The sequence below is a fragment of the Rhinopithecus roxellana genome, chromosome 10 (genome assembly GCF_007565055.1).
Source record: "Rhinopithecus roxellana isolate Shanxi Qingling chromosome 10, ASM756505v1, whole genome shotgun sequence".
Lineage (NCBI taxonomy): Eukaryota > Metazoa > Chordata > Mammalia > Primates > Cercopithecidae > Rhinopithecus > Rhinopithecus roxellana.
Window position 1 is genome coordinate 82,439,388 of NC_044558.1, and position 15,694 is coordinate 82,455,081.

The 15,694-nt window shown below is 46.2% G+C and overlaps 1 protein-coding gene across 19 annotated transcripts in view; it reads left to right on the forward strand.

Annotated features, from left to right (window-relative positions):
* The window catches only part of PITPNM2 (phosphatidylinositol transfer protein membrane associated 2), a 171,208-nt gene that overhangs the window by 15,890 nt on the left and 139,624 nt on the right, over positions 1 to 15,694 (forward strand). The window contains exon 1 of one of the 19 annotated variants that reach the window (XM_030939033.1): positions 13,434 to 13,506. The exons of the other annotated variants lie outside the window; for them this stretch is intronic. The gene's annotated coding sequence lies outside the window, so the exon portion shown is untranslated. Of the gene's footprint in view, positions 1 to 13,433; positions 13,507 to 15,694 lie in introns of those variants that run through there. 19 annotated transcript variants of the gene reach the window in all.

A 15,694-nucleotide genomic window follows, 5' to 3' on the forward strand; every position in this document is an offset into this window, starting at 1 on the left:
GCGCCCACCACCACGCCTGGCTAATTTTTTTGTAGTTTTAGTAGAGGCGGGGTGTCACCGTGTTAGCCAGAATGGTCTCGATCTTCTGACCTCGTGATCTGCCTGCCTCGGCCTCCCAGAGTGCTGGGATTACAGGCTTGAGCCACTGCGCCTGGCCTGCAGGAGGCCCCTTTCTTTAATACCAAGTTAAATTTTTTATTTTTTGTTACTTTTTCTGGTTTTTATAAATGTGTTTAAATTTTTTTTTTTTTTTTTTTGAGACAGAGTCTTGCTCTGTTGCCCAAGCTGGAGTGCAGTGGTGCGATCTCGGCTCACTACAAACTCCGCCTCCCAGGTTCATGCCATTCTCCTGCCTTAACCTCCCGAGTAGCTGGGACTACAGGTGCCCGCCACCACACCCGGCTAATTTTTTTGTACTTTTAGTAGAGATGAGGTTTCACCGTGTTAGCCAGGATGGTCTCCATCAGACCTCATGATCCACCCACCTCGGCCTCCCAAAGTGCTGGGATTATAGGCGTGAGCCACTGTGCCTGGCCAAAAAATTTGTAAGTAATATGTGTTCATGGGAAATTAACAAAGGTAAGTTTAAAAATCAAATAATTAAAAAATGTCCATCAACTGATGAATGGGTAAAGAAAATGTGGTATATACATTCAACAAAATAGTATTCAGCTATAAAAAAGAAGAAGATCCTAAACTGGGTAGGGTAGCACAGGCTTGCAATTCCAGCTGCTTGGAAGGATCGCTTGAGCTCAGGAGTTTGGGGCTATGGTGTGCTATGATCTCGCCTGTTAATAGCTACTGCACTCCAGCCTGGGCAGCATAGCGAGACCCTGTCTCTAAAACACCAAACAAAAAAGGAAATCTTGCCATATGGAATAACATGGATGAACCTGTAGGACATTATGTTACATGAAATAGAACAGTCACAGAAAGACAAATGCTGCATGATCTCACTTATACAAGGTACCTAGAGTAGTCAAATTCATAGAGTCAGAGAGCGGAATGGTGGTTGCCAGGGTCTGAGGGGAGGAAGCAATGGGGAGTTAGTAATCTATGGGCATAATGTTTTAGTCAAGTGAGATGAATAAGCTCTAGGGATCTGCTATACAACATTGTACTTATAGTCAACAATAACATATTTTACACTTAAGTTTTGGTAAGGGGGAGGTCATATGCTTATCACAAAATTTTTAAAAAGTCAAATGGTTTAAAAATATTTAAAATGAAAGTACATTATTCCTAGCTATAAACATGTTTTATTTTTGCTTTTTTACAAAAATGGAAGCTGAACCTGCAGGTTGCAGGTTTGTTCCTGCCACTGGGAAGGGTCCCACCTTCACCCTGGATGTCTTTGCTTGACTTCTGCCTTTGTGGTCTCCTAGGCTGGGTGTGGCCAGATTTAATTCAGCGTGTGTAAAGTGCTGGCTGGTGCGGGGCGTTTCCAGCTGACACACAGTGGGCACTGCGAAAGGCTGCTTTCCATGAGAATGTCTGTCCACATGCTTAGGTTCCCTGGCTAGCCCACTAACAAAACATGATCCACCATGCAACTGAATTTCTGAGTTTTGTCCTGCTAGGCCTACCAGCTACAGCACCTGTGCTTGTTGGGGAACTTACTGAATACCAGAGGCTCACTTCATCCCACAACAACCCTCTGTAATGAACTCTGTTGTACAGATGAGAAAACAGTCCCACAGAGGCCTTACTTCCTCAAGGTCCCATGGCTAACAGATTCAAATTTAGGTCACCTGGCCCTGAGCTTTATGTTAAAGTGCTGCTTTTGACAGTTCACCACACAACAGGCCTATTTTGGAGTTAAATAGGCTTTTGGAATCTAAGCATTTTGTAAAACCATTTTTTTTTTTCCCTTGTAAGTGGGAAAACCTGTCCCGGGCGCACCCCAGAAGGAACACTTCATGTTTTCAAGGCTTGAGAGGAACCTCCCTGCAGCCTGGTTTGAAGGAGACATTTGTGTGTGCAAAAACGGTTGTGCCTGGAGGGCTTCCTGGCACTGACTCATGCGAAGCCCATTTGTCCAGGACCCTGTGGGTGACACCGCTGCAGACTCTTGCAGGAGGTGTGGAGTGGTGGTTTCCATCACATCACCAGTGTCCTGGGTGTACTCTTACCTGGTCATATGGCTCAGGGGTGGTCACTGGGCTTGGCAGAACACCAGCACTTTGGGAGGCCAAGGCAGGCGGCTCACAAGGTCAGAAGATCGAGACCATCTTGGCTAACATGGTGAAACCCCGTCTCTACTAAAAATACAAAAAATTAGCCGGGCATGGTGGCACGCGTCTGTAATCCCAGCTACTTGGGAGACTGAGGCAGGAGAATCGCTTGAACCCAGAGGCAGAGGTTGCAGTGAGCCAAGATTGCACCACTACACTCCGGCCTGGGCAACAGAGCGAAACTCCATTTCAAAAAACAAAACAAACAAATAAATGGATAAAGTAGCTCCTAATTGGAGATATTCCTTATCATGTTGAAATCTTTGCCTATCCCTCAGTCTCTATGTTTTTAAGAGTAATGAGGCTGGGGCCGGATGCGGTGGCTCACACCTGTAATCCCAGCACTTGGGAGGCCAAGGTGGGCATATCACCTAAGGTCAGGAGTTCAAGATTAGTCTGTACCATGGATCTGGGGACATAGAGATTTGGGCAAACTTTTTCGTCTACAGTGAGGGATGAGCGTGTGTGTGTATGTGTGTGTGTGTGTGTGTGTATGTGTGTGTGTGTTCATTAATTATGTGATGCTAAGGTTGCCTTCGGTAGTTCATCTGGATATTTTTTTCCCCATTCCTCATGTTTCTACTTTTTCCTATATTTTGGATTCTCCATTCGAATGCAGGGAAAGAGGAGGAGGTTGAAGGGGAAAGTATTCTAGTCCTTTCCAAACATTATCATGAAAGGTTTATCAAGGGAGACCGAAACAGTCTCTTCTTGCCACCACCTACTGTCGTCCCACAGAGTTTAAGAAAATACTCAAATTCTCTGTCTTCCGTTGGCATCAGATTCACAGCCCTGCCTTTGGTGGGAAGCGACCTTGGTGCATTGGCTCTATTCCCATAGTGGACATAATTGAGGCTCTGAGCAATCGATGTATTTATTCAGGGTCACACAGCCAGCAGGCCACAGAGCTGGAACTAAAATTGGATTTTCCTGACCCTACAGCCAGCATTCTTCTTCTTTCTGCTGCTCTGTACACAATGGCAGGAATGAAGTAGGCAGATGGCAGGGATGTGCCGTGGAGCCATATCTGGGGCTCTTATGGGACTTGCCTCTTCCCTGCCTCTAAAATTTCAGTTTTGGCAAGTATTGGCAAGGATGTGGAGAAACTGAAACCTTCGTATGTTTCTGGTGGGAATGTGAAATGGTTGCAGCTGCTGTGGAAGACAATTTGGTGGTTCCTCAAGTGGTTAAACACAAAATCCCCATATGACACAGTAGATCCACACCTAGTTCTAGGTCTATACTCAAGAGACTTGAAAGCAGGGACTTGAACAGATACTTGTAGCTTAATATTCATAGTAGTGCTGTTCTCAACGGCCAAAAGGTAGAAACAACTCATGTGTCCAGCAGTTGATGAGTGGGTAAACAGAATGTGGTCTGTTCTTACGCCATACTGTTTGGTTCCATCAAACAATATGTGTCAGCATTCCATTCCTCTTTATGGCCAAATAATATTGGCCAAGTATTGAATGAACCATGGATGAACCTTGAAAACATTTTAAATGGAAGAAGTCAGACACAAAAGGACAATATTGTATAACTCTACTTATATGAGGTACCTAGAGTAGGCAAATACACAGATAGAGAAAGTAGAATAGTGGTTATCAGGGATTGGGGAAGGGAGATGGGGAATGAGTGTTTAGTGGGTACAAAGCTTCTGGTTGGGATAATGAAAATGCTCTGGAAATGGATAGTGGCGTGGTTGTACAACATTGTGAATGCCCTTGATGCCACTAAATTTTACACTTATAAATTGTCAAAATGGTTAAAAAAGAAAAAAAAAAGGAAAGAAAGAAAAGAACAAAAGAATGACAACAAACAAAAATTTCAGGCTTATAGGGCTGTTCATGAATACTGCTTAGAACCTCCAGTGGCTCTTGGGGCTAGACCACACCTTGCCCTGTGTTTATGGAGCGCTGGCAGTCCCAGGCGCTGCGAGAGGCAACCCTACACCTGTGGCCCAGCTGAGAGCTCCTTGCTCAACAGTGTACTCACCATGCTCTTGGGGGAGTGGAGGGGGGTGTTCCTGGCAGTTAACGGCCATGTCTGGTCCCTGCGTATGAATGACATCTGTCTCTGGAACACTTGTGCACCTGACGTTGGGCATGTCCTTATATGGCTCTCGCTTGCTCTCAGTGAGTGGAAAGATAAATACCTTTTCAAAGAGCAGATGCCAACTGCCTGCGGTCCCTGACATCCACAGCTGCAGAGCGAGTGGGAGACAGTTCTGTCGAGGGGCAGGTGCTTCAGCCCTGGGGGATTCGGGCACTGGGTGTGCTGAAAACCCAACAGCCCTCATACAGACAGCCTGAATGTGGAGCAGGGTTCTGCCACGGACATGCTGTGGGACCCTGAGGAGGTCACATGCTTTCTCAGAGCTTGTCTTTCCTTCCTGCCTCTGGTTGGTCCTGAGGTTTAAAGGAGAATGTATGTGAAAGGGCCTAGCACAGTTCCTGGCACCTCCCAGAGCTTGACATGCGCTTGGATTCATTCTTGTGCCTGGCCCATGTGATGGTCCCTTCCAGTAAGCAGTCACAGTCGGCCTGGGGCTGCTGCTTCCGTCAGGACCTTGCACAGACACAGGCTAGGAGCTGGTCTGGAAGAGCAGTGGAAGGTGTGGCTAGTTGGCAGAGTGAGGCTTTGTGATTGGGGCAAGAGTAAGGGTGATGTCCTTAAGGGATTCCAGATGGAACCAGACCCTCCCTCTGCCTCCTGGAGCCTCTGCTCCTAGGGCAGGCATGCAGGGGCTTGTGCACTACCATCTCTTTGTGTTAATTCCCTAGGGCTGCCATAACAACCCACCAGAACTGGATGGCTTAAAACAATGAAAATGTATTATCTCACAGTACTGGAGGCCACACATCCAAATTTTGGGTTTCAGCAGTTTGGTTCCTTCTAGAGACCGCAAAGAGTATCTGTTCCCAGCCTCCCTCCTAGCTTCTGGTGGTTGCAGGCCATTCTTGGTGTTCCTTGACTTGAAGACACATAATTCCAACCTCTGCTTAAGTTGTCACATGGTTGTCTCCCTCTATGTCTATCTGCCTCTGTGACTTTTATAAGGGCACCAGTCATTGGATTTAGGGCTCACCCTACTCCAATGTGACCTCACCTTAACTAATGACATCTGCAGTGACCCTGTTTCCAAGTAAAGTCACATTCTGAGTTTCTGACAACAATATGAGTTTTGGGAGGACATTCTTCAACCCAGTATAATCTCCATATTTGTTGAATGAATAAATGAATGAATGAATGAATGAATGTGAAAGCCATCCTCACACATCTGCTCAGGTGTATTGATGTAGAATAGAAGGTGGGGATGTCTCTGGTGACCTAGGCATGTGGGGGTGGGGTGGGGGACAGCACCAGGATCATCTCCTTTTCCTGTCCAAGCCTCTCCTCTTTCTGTCCTCTACACCCTAAGCCTAGCACCCTGGTCACCTCCTGACTCAGCCAGTTTTTCAGGTAGAAGCAATTACATCTATTACAGGAAAAGCTGTTCTCATCTTCCTTTCTGCCCAGCATCTCAAAGCTCTTTTGTTTCTCTTCCCCTTCCCCTTGGAGCCAAGATGGACATAGGGATGGCTCGGTGGCATTGGGCAAATGAACCCTGCCCCTAACCTTAGATTCTGTTTTCAAATGAAGGAGGCAGAGCTGGGTGTTTCCAATGGTCTTTTCCATCTATAATTATTTTTACTGTTTTACTGCTGAGATAATTGTGGGCCAGGAAAGTGTGCCCTTCCGTCCTACACAAGGTAGGACTGAAATCCATAGGCCCTCATTTCCAGCCTGTCCCCAAATGCTCTGTGCCACCTCCTGGAAGCCCTGTGGGATTAGCATGATTCATATGTGGTTCCCTGGGGTCCTCACTGTGCCCTGTATGTGACACATTAATTCACAAGTACTACTAGCCTGGGCGACTTACTGAGACCCCATCTCTGCAAAAAATTTCAAAAATTAGCTGGGTGTGTACCTGTAGTCCCAGCACTTTGGGAGGCCAAAGCAGGAGGATCGTTTGAGCCCAAGAATTTGAGGCTGCAGTGAGCTATGATCGTACCACTGCACTCCAGCTTGGGCAACAGAGCAAAACCTCATCTCAAAAAAAACACACGAAAAACAAAATTCACAAGTACTAGCCTGCTGTTCAGATGGTATTGCAGGAGTGTGCGTGTGCATGTGTGTGTTGTTTTCCCCATCTTCCTCTCCCCTCTCTTCCTTCTGTAGGCAAGAACTCTGTGCATTTTTCTGTGTCTCTGTGTTTCCCCAGTACAAGTACCCAGCACAGGGCTCATTATGCTGAGTTGTGGGCCAGCCTCAAAAACATAGGTTAAATATTAGGAGATCTACTAAAAGAAAAAAGGAAAAAAAATACAATTAAAACAACTAATATGCTTTCAGTTGATGCCAGAAAAGCATCTGATAAAGTTCACTATCCATTACTTTTTAATTTTTTTAGAGAGAGGACTCCCATGTTGCCCAGGCTGGCCTTAACTTCTGGGCTTAAGGGATTCTCCTCCCTCAGCCTCCCGAGTAGCTGGGACTACAAATGTGCGCCACCATGCCCAGCCTCGTTACTCCTTTTTTTTTTTGATGGAGTTTCGCTTTTGCTCCCCAGGCTGGAGTGCAATGGCAGTGATCTTGGCTCACTGCAGTCTCTGCCTCCCGGGTTCAAGCAATTCTCGTGCCTCAGCCTCCTGAGTAGCTGGAATTACAGGTGCTCACCACCACACCTGGCTGATTTTTATATTTTTAGTAAAGATGGGCTTTCATCATGTTGGCCAGACTAATCTTGAATTCCTGACCTCAGGTGATACGCCCACCTTGGCCTCCCAACTGCTGGGATTACAGGCGTGAGCCACCGGCCTCAGCCTCATTACTCTTAAAAATGTAGAGACTGAAGGATAGGCAAAGATTTCAACATGATAAGGGATATCTCCCATCAGTAGCTACTTTGTCCGTTTTTTGTTTTGTTTTGTTTTGTTTTGTTTTTGAGATGGAGTCTTGCTCTGTTGCCCAGGCTGGAGTGCAGTAGTGTGATCTTGGCTCACTGCAACCTCCGCCTCTGGGTTCACGCGATTCTCCTGCCTCAGTCTCCCAAGTAGCTGGGACTACAGATGCGTGCCACCATGCCCAACTAATTTTTTGTATTTTTAGTAGAGACGGGGTTTCACCATGTTAGCCAAGATGGTCTCAATCTTCTGACCTTGTGATCCGCCTCAGCCTCCCAAAGTGCTGGGATTACAGGCATGAGCCACTGCACCTGCCCCTCCTGCCTTTTTTTTTTTTTTTTTTTTTTACTTGAGACAGGGTCTTGCTCTGTCACCCAGGCTGAAGTGCAGTGGCATGATTTAGCTCACTGCAACCTCCACCTCCTGTGCTCAAGTGATTCTCCCACCTCAGCCTCCTAAATATCTGGGACTACAGGTGCCAGCCAGCTTTTTTTTTTTTTTTTCTAGAGATGGGGTTTCGCCATGTTTACCAGGCTTGTCTTGAATGCCTGACCTTAAGTGATCCCCCGCGGCCTCCCAAAGTGGTAGGATTATGGGCATGAGCAACCACACTCAGCCACTTTATCCTTAATAGTCAAATGCTTTAGTAGCATTTTCCGAAGTATGTTTGAGGAACACAGAATGCTCCTGGGTATTGCATCAAAAAAGCATTCCAGGGACAAATAACATCTAGAAAGCACTGCTGCTCTAAGACACATGCCTTTTAATGTCTGTTGCGAGAAAAGCATGCCTTCTCTCTCATTAGTACTGATCGTTATTCTAGATTCAAGCCAATGCAACAGGCTAGGAAAAAGAGGTAGGACCTAACTCTCAGATAAGAGGTTGCAAAATGAATGTTTTGAGTGGATACAACTGTTGTCTTAGGGTTTCAAAGTAGACAAACTGAAAATTAATTAGAATAAGACAGTATGGCAGCCTGTTGCAAAATAAGTAGGCAAACCATTGTTTTTCTATGCGTCAGTGGAAACCATTGGTGAATTTGATGGGAAGGAGAACCTCTGAAACCTGTGTGCTTGGGCGTCAACAAGCCAGTGACCTTATTTTCTGGTTAGAAGCAGTTGAGGCGGCTGCCGGCGCCTCCTGGGCCCCCTGTGACCTGGACTCGCAGGAAATGGAGGGCAGCGGTGTAAGTGGTGTGATGCAGGATGTTCAGCATCTCTCATCGGGGTTATTCTGAGGACTCTTCCAGAATGTTTTGAACGTATTTTTGCACCATTAAGTCGTTATCACAGAGCCTGGAAGTCCATTATTTCAAACTCATCCTGGATGATGGATGTAACTTGAGGAGGTATGAACCATTCGTGCATTCTCCAAGGGCAGGGCTCTCAGAAATTCCCTGTAGCTTTGTGGTCCCTTGCCCTGGCATCCCCCAGACCACCGTGTTGAGTAGGAGCGAGGGCAGTGTTTGGACGAGACCCCAATGAACAGAGCCTGGTTATTGGAAATAAATCTTTCGCTCCTGCTGGAAACCAGAGAACAGACACTGCTTCATCACTGCCGTCATTCATGCAAGCTTCATCACATTTCCCCAGTCATTATCCTGATCTTTTTCTCAAAGGCAATTCTTGCCTCTCTTTCAATCAACAGAGAACCCTAGAGATAATTCAGTCATTGAGGGATTGCTGAGTCATTTAGCTGACTGAGGCTACCACGATGAAGCTTAAGTTCCAATATCATGAACCAGGCTGTTCTCGGAGGCCACGGAAGGGGCGGATGGATGTGTGTCTGCCAGATGTCCTTCAGGCTGAACCCATCATGCTGGCCATACTTCCTAAGTCATCCTCCCTCCTCCCTAGTTCTGTTTCTTTTCTCTCCTCGGTGTGGTTTTGCTACTTTTAATTTTCTGCCTTATTTTAACCATAGTGGTTTGCATGACCACCAGAGGGGTCAGTGCAGTTCTCCTAGGACTAAAGCCCTCTGGCTTTGTGACAGCTTTTTTCCTGAAGCTTCGTGGTCTGATCTGCAAGTTGGCCCTCTTCTAAATGGTGGGGGTTGTAGGCAGCCTGCTTCCCAGACTGGATTGTGGAGAATAGTAGGGCAAGACTGACAGGTTAGTAAGGCAAGAGTTCCCAAGCTTACCCAAGGATATGCATCAATACCTGCAGAACGCTTTGCAGTTCTATTCAACTCACTGAAGGGTCTGCTTGGTTTTTAGATCTTCTTTCTGATTCTTTAGGGATGTGAGGGTCACAGGACCCTAATTTTTTTCTTTTTTTTTTTTTTTTTTTTTTTTTTTTGAGACGGAGTCTTGCTCTGTCGCCTAGGCTGGAGTACAGTGGTGCAATCTTGGCTCAGGCTCACTGCAACCTTGGCCTCCCGGGTTCAAGCGATTTTCCTGCCGCAGCCTCCTGAGAGCTGGGGTTATAGGTGCGCACCACCATGCCCAGCTAATTTTTTTGTATTTTTAGTAGAGACGAGGTTTCACTATGTTGGTCAGGCTGGTTTTGAACTCCCGACCTGATGAGCTGCCTGCGTCGGCCTCCCAAAGTGTCGGGATTATAGGTGTGAGCCACCGCGCCCGGCCCCTAATGTGGTTTTAAAGAATGGATTTTAAAATTGTTTTGGACCATACGTTTTCTTTGTTTCCTTTTTTTTTTTTTTTTTTTGAGTTGGAGTCTTACTCTGTCACCCAGGCTAGAGTGCAGTGGCGTGATCTCGGCTCACTGCAACTTCTGCCTCCCAAGTTCGAGCGATTCTCCTGCCTAAGCTTCCTGAGTAGCTGGGATTACAGGTGCATGCCACCGCGCCCAGCTAATTTTTGTATTTTTAATAGAGATGAGGGTTTCACCATGTTGGTCAGGCTGGTCTCGAACTCCTGACCTCGTGATCCACCCGCCTCGGCCTCCCAAAGTGCTGGGATTACAGGCGTGAGCCACCACACCCGGCCTGGACCATACATTTTCTTTGCATTCTGCTATTCCAAAAGAAATATTAAATATTGGCATTTTGAAACATAAAGAGTTATTAGAATTGAAATTTTAAAAACTCCTGTTAGCCGGGCGCGGTGGCTCACACCTGTAATCCCAGCACTTTGGGAGGCCGAGGCGGACGGATCACAAGGTCAGGAGATCGAGACCACGGTGAAACCCCGTCTCTACTAAAAATACAAAAAATTAGCCAGGCGCGGTGGCGGGCGCCTATAGTCCCAGCTACTTAGGAGGCTGAGGCGGGAGAATGGCGTGATCCCGGGAGACGGAGCCTGCAATAAGCCGAGATCGCGCCACTGCACTCCAGCCAGGGCGACAGAGCAAGACTCCGTCTCAAAAAAAAAATAAAAAAATAAAAAATAAAATAAATAAATAAATAAAAATAAAAATAAAAACTCCTGTTAAATCTGTAACATCAACTTAAATGAACCATCAGTGGTGTACATCATCCTTTGATATGACTGAGTCTGCTTTTTGTACCCAGATATCAATTATTGATTTGTTTTTGTTTCTACCTAACTTCTTCCTTCTCTAGTAATTCAAGACTCACAATTTTCTAGGATTCAAAGAACATTGTTTTGTGAGTGCTTTAGAATCATTTACTCATTCATTCTTTCACTTATTAAAAAACATTTAACATTTGCGAGGTTGAGGTGGGCAGATTGCTTGAGCCCAAGAGTTTCAGATCAACCTCGGCAACATGGCAAGACCTCATCTCTACAAAAAAATACAAAAATTAGCGGGGCGTGGTGACACCTGCCTGTATTCCCAGCTACTCGGGAGGCTGAAGTAGGAGGATCAAGGGAACCCAAGAGATCGAGGCTGCAGTGAGCTGTGATCTCACCACTGCACTCCAGCCTGGACTACAGAGCGAAACTCTGTCTCAAAAAAAAATTTTTTTTAACAAAACACTGAAAAGGCTATGCATGACATTGTACCAGACATTAGCAAGATTCTGAAGATAAATTAGATACATTCCTTATGGAACTTACAAACTCATAGATTACAGTTAAGTAATAAAATATAAAGATCATGTATATATTAAATATTATTTATGTAAGTAAGTAATGCATTATACTTGGTACCGAAGTGAAAAGCAGCTACAGGCAAACATAAGACTTGCCACCCCGTCTTCAATATCTTAGTTTTCCTTCCCAGAAACAGCAATGGTTGCTAGTTTTGTGTGTGTGTCCTCTTTCAGAGAGATTCTCTCTGTATATTAATGTATATTACTTTTTAATTTTTTTTTTTTTCTGAGACGGAGTCTCGCTCCGTTGCTCAGGTTGGAGTGCAGTGGTGTGATCTTGGCTCACTGCAGCTTCTGTCTCCTGGATTCAAGCGATTCTCCTGCCTCAGTCTCCCAAGTAGCTGAAATTACAGGTGCACACCATCATGCCTGGCTAATTTTTTGTATTTGTATTTTTATTTTATTTTATTATTTTATTTATTTATTTATTTTTGAGACAGAGTCTCACTCTGTCGCCCAGGCTGGAGTGCAGTGCACAATCTTGGGCTCACTGCAACCTCCACCTCCCAGGTCCAAGCTATTCTCCTGCCTCAGCCTCCCGAGTAGCTGGGGTTACAGGCACCCGCCACCACACCTGGCTAATTTTTTGTATTTTTAGTAGAGACGGAGTTTCACCTTGTTAGCCAGGATGGTTTCAATCTCCTGACCTCATGATCCACCTGACTCGGCCTCCCAAAGTGCTGGGATTACAGGTGTGAGCCACCACACCAGGCCAATTTTTTGTATTTTTAGTAGAGATGGGGTTTTGTCATATTGGCCAGGCTGGTCTTGAACTCCTGACCTCAGGTGATCGACCCACCTCAGCCTCCCAAAGTGGTGGGATTACAGGTGTAAGCCACCGTGCCCAGCCACTTTTTAAATTTTAAATTTAATTTTTTTTTTTTTGAGGCAGAATCTTACTCTGTTGCCCAGGGTAGAGTGCGGTGGTGCGATCTCCACTCACTACAACCTCTGCCTCCTGGGTTCAAGCGATTCTTGTGCCTCAGCCTCCCAAGTAGCTGGGATTACAGGAATGCATCCCCCACACCTGGCTAATTTTTGTATTTTTTAGTAGAGCCAGGGTTTTGCCATGTTGGCTAGACTGGTCTCTTAACTCCTGGCCTCAAGTGATCTGCCTGCCTCAGCCTCCCAAAGTGCTGGGATTATAGGCAGGAGCCAACGCTCCCGGCCTAAAAATTTAATTTAATTTTATTTTTCTTTAGAGAGAGGGTTTGCTCTGTTACCCAAGGTAGAGAGCAGTGATGTGATCATACCTCACTGCAGCCTCGAACTCCTGGGCTCAAGCAGTCCTCCCGCCTCAGCCTCTTGAGTAGCTGGGACTATTGTCATGTGCTGCTGCACCTGGTTAATTTTTTTACTTTTGTAGACATGGAGTCTTGCTGTGTTGCCCAGGCTGGTCTCAAACTCCTGGCTTCAAGCAGTCCTCTCACCTCAGCCTCCTAGAGTGTTGGGATTATAGGCGTGATCAACCTTGCCTGGCCTATATTACTTAAAAACAAAGCTAAACACAAATGACTGCTTATTGTTGTGCATCTTTTTTTTTTGACTTTACAATACATAAATCCTGCAGATGGTTCTCTGTTGGCTCATGTAGTGTTGCTCAGTTCTTGTAATGGTGGGCTTAGTATTCTGCTCATGGATGGACCATCATGTGTTAAACCAGGTCCCTGTTGATGGGGTTTTAGATTGTAATAGCAGAAGGTGGGAAGCAAACAGTGCTGTAGCAAGCATCTCAATAAGTAGGTTTTCATGCAGATATACTCTCATGTCTGTAGAATAAATTTCCAGAAGTAGTATTGCTGGGTCAAGGAGTGTTTTTCTTTTATTTTTGTTAGCAATTGCTAAATTGTTCTCCATAAAGGTAGTACCGATTTACACTCCCACTTACAATGTGTGACTGTGAGGCAGTGGTTTTCAACCTCAAAACCCCAGGCAAGGAAGAGCTTTTAAGTAAAATAAAAATCTGGAGAAAACTCCTTCTGTGTGAGAGCCTTTTCTACCGCAAAGGGCAGGCTGTAGGGTAGTTCCTGGCATAGCCAGTTAAGACTGTTCATTCCCATTAGCTGCCAACTTGCACATCACTGAGGGGCTCTTGGGTTTTTGGATTCCTGTAGTCAGGTTGTGGTCTGGAAGGTTCGTTCCTGGTAAAGGGTGGGGGCAGCAGCTGCCTTGCCCCTCCTCTGTCAACTTGTTTATCACCAAGTATCTAAGAAACACCAGAAGCTTACCTTCAGGGAGGTTATGTTTTTGGGGGAGCTCAGATGTGACCAGGAGGCCTGTCAACAGGCTTGTGACTTGGATTTCCCAGATCTGTAAGTTGATGTCATTTCTTTCTTTTTTTTTTTTTTTTTGAGACAGAATCTTGCTCTGTCGCCCAGGTTGGAGTGCAATGACATGATCTTGGCTCACTGCAGCCTCCGCCTCCCAGGTTCAAGTGATTCTTCTGCCTCTGCCTCCTGAGTAGCTGAGATTACAGGCATGAACCATCACGCCTGGCTAATTTTTGTATTTTTAGTAGAGACCGGGTTTCACCATGTTGGCCAGGCTGGTCTCAAACTCCTGACCTCAGATGATCTGCCAGCCTCAGCCTCCTAAAGTGCTGGGGTTACAGGCGTGAGCCACCGTGCCAGGCCAATTTGACATCATCTCTAAAGAGGTTCCCCAGGGAGCTGGCGGCAGGAGGAATGGAGAGTTAGTATTTGATAGGTACAGAGTTCAGTTTGGGAAGATGAAGAAGTTCTGGAGGTAGATGGCAGTGATGATTATGCAACATTGTGAATGTCCTTCAAACCATTGAACTGTACACTTAAAAATGGTTGACATGTTAGCTGGGCATAGCTGGGCATGGTGGCGTGTGCCTGTAGTCCCAACTATAATACTTGTGAGGCTGAGGCGGGAGAATCACTTGAGCCTGGGAGGCAGAGGTTGCAGTGAGCCAAGATCATGCCACTACACTCCGGCCTGGGTGACAGAGTGAAACCCTGTTTCAAAAACAAGCAAACGGAAGGTTGACATGGGCTAAGCATGGTAGTCCAAGCCTGTAATCTCAGTGACTCAGGAGGCAGAGGTGGGAAGATTGCTTGAGGCCAGGAGTTAGAGACCACCCTGGACAACATAGACCTTTCCTCTACAAAAAAAAAAAAAAAAAAATTTGTGGCCGGGTGCGGTGGCTCAAGCCTGTAATCCCAGCACTTTGGGAGGCTGAGGTGGGCGGATCACGAGGTCAGGAGATCGAGACCATCCTGGCTAACACGGTGAAACCCCGTCTCTACTAAAAATACAAAAAATTAGCCGGGCGAGGTGGCGGCACCTGTAGTCCCAGCTACTCGGGAGGCTGAGGCAGGAGAATGGCGTAAACCCGGGAGGCGGAGCTTGCAGTGAGCTGAGATCGCGCCACTCACTCCAGCCTGGGCAACAGAGCGAGACTCCATCTCAAAAAAAAAAAAAAAAAAAAAAAAGGTGTTAAAGTCAGATGTAGTGGTGCGTGCCTGTAGTCCCACCTACTCAGGAGGCTGAGGCAGGAGGTTCGTTTGAGCCAGGAATTCAAGGTTGCAATGACCGGTAATCATGCCCCTGCACTCCAGCCTGGGAGACAGAGTGAGACCCTGTCTCAAAAAAATAAATAAATAAAATAAAAAAGTTAATATGGTAATTGTTATTTTATGCGTATTTAACCACAAACACAAAAATGGTATGATTCACTGTAGCTATCATCTCATGAACAAAAGGAACACTAAGAAGTAGGAAAGATCTTAGAATAAAGAAACTAAGTGGAGCTTTTTGATTTTTGTTCTTTTGTTTTGACACATGGTCTTGTTCTGTTGCCCAGGCTGGAGGGCATGATCATGTCCTACTGCAGCCTCAAACTCCTGGGTTCAAGAGATCCTTCTATCTCAGCCTCATAAAGTGTTGGGATCGCAGGTGTGAGCCACCATGCCCCGCCTAATTGTAGCTCTTTGAACAGCTTGGCCCATTAACCATGTTCTCATTTCTCCTTGAACTGGTGAGAGCTTGGCCAGGCCTGGCGCTGACCTGCTCACTGGGGTTTGGGAGTCAGCAGAGAGGCCTCTGAGGGCTGGAGCCAGAGTCAGCTCCCCAGAGAAGGAGCCTGGGCTGGGCCTGGAGAAGCTGTGTGTTCTGAGAAAAGATTCTGTTCTCTAACTTGGGAGACCTGGGGCTGTCTCATTTCTCTGTTTTTAAACAAAAAGTGTGTCCCTGGCCTGCTGCCGGATGTTTTGGAGGCTGGTTCAAGTGAAGCACCCAGTGATCTGGGTGTGGTCTTCGTTATGATTTTCCAGTTTCCCCAGGGGCTCAGATAACTCTTGCAAAAAGAGCAGGTGAGCAGAGCAGATGTTTGTTTAGAATGACATGGTAGGTCAGAGTAGGTGCTCAAAGAGGTTGTCCCTGCTGGGGCTGTGGGGTCTGACTGGCAGGGAGGAGCTTTGCAGAGGTATTGCGTGGCCTCTGCACAGCCATCCTGCCTCACTAAGGTGCTAGGTG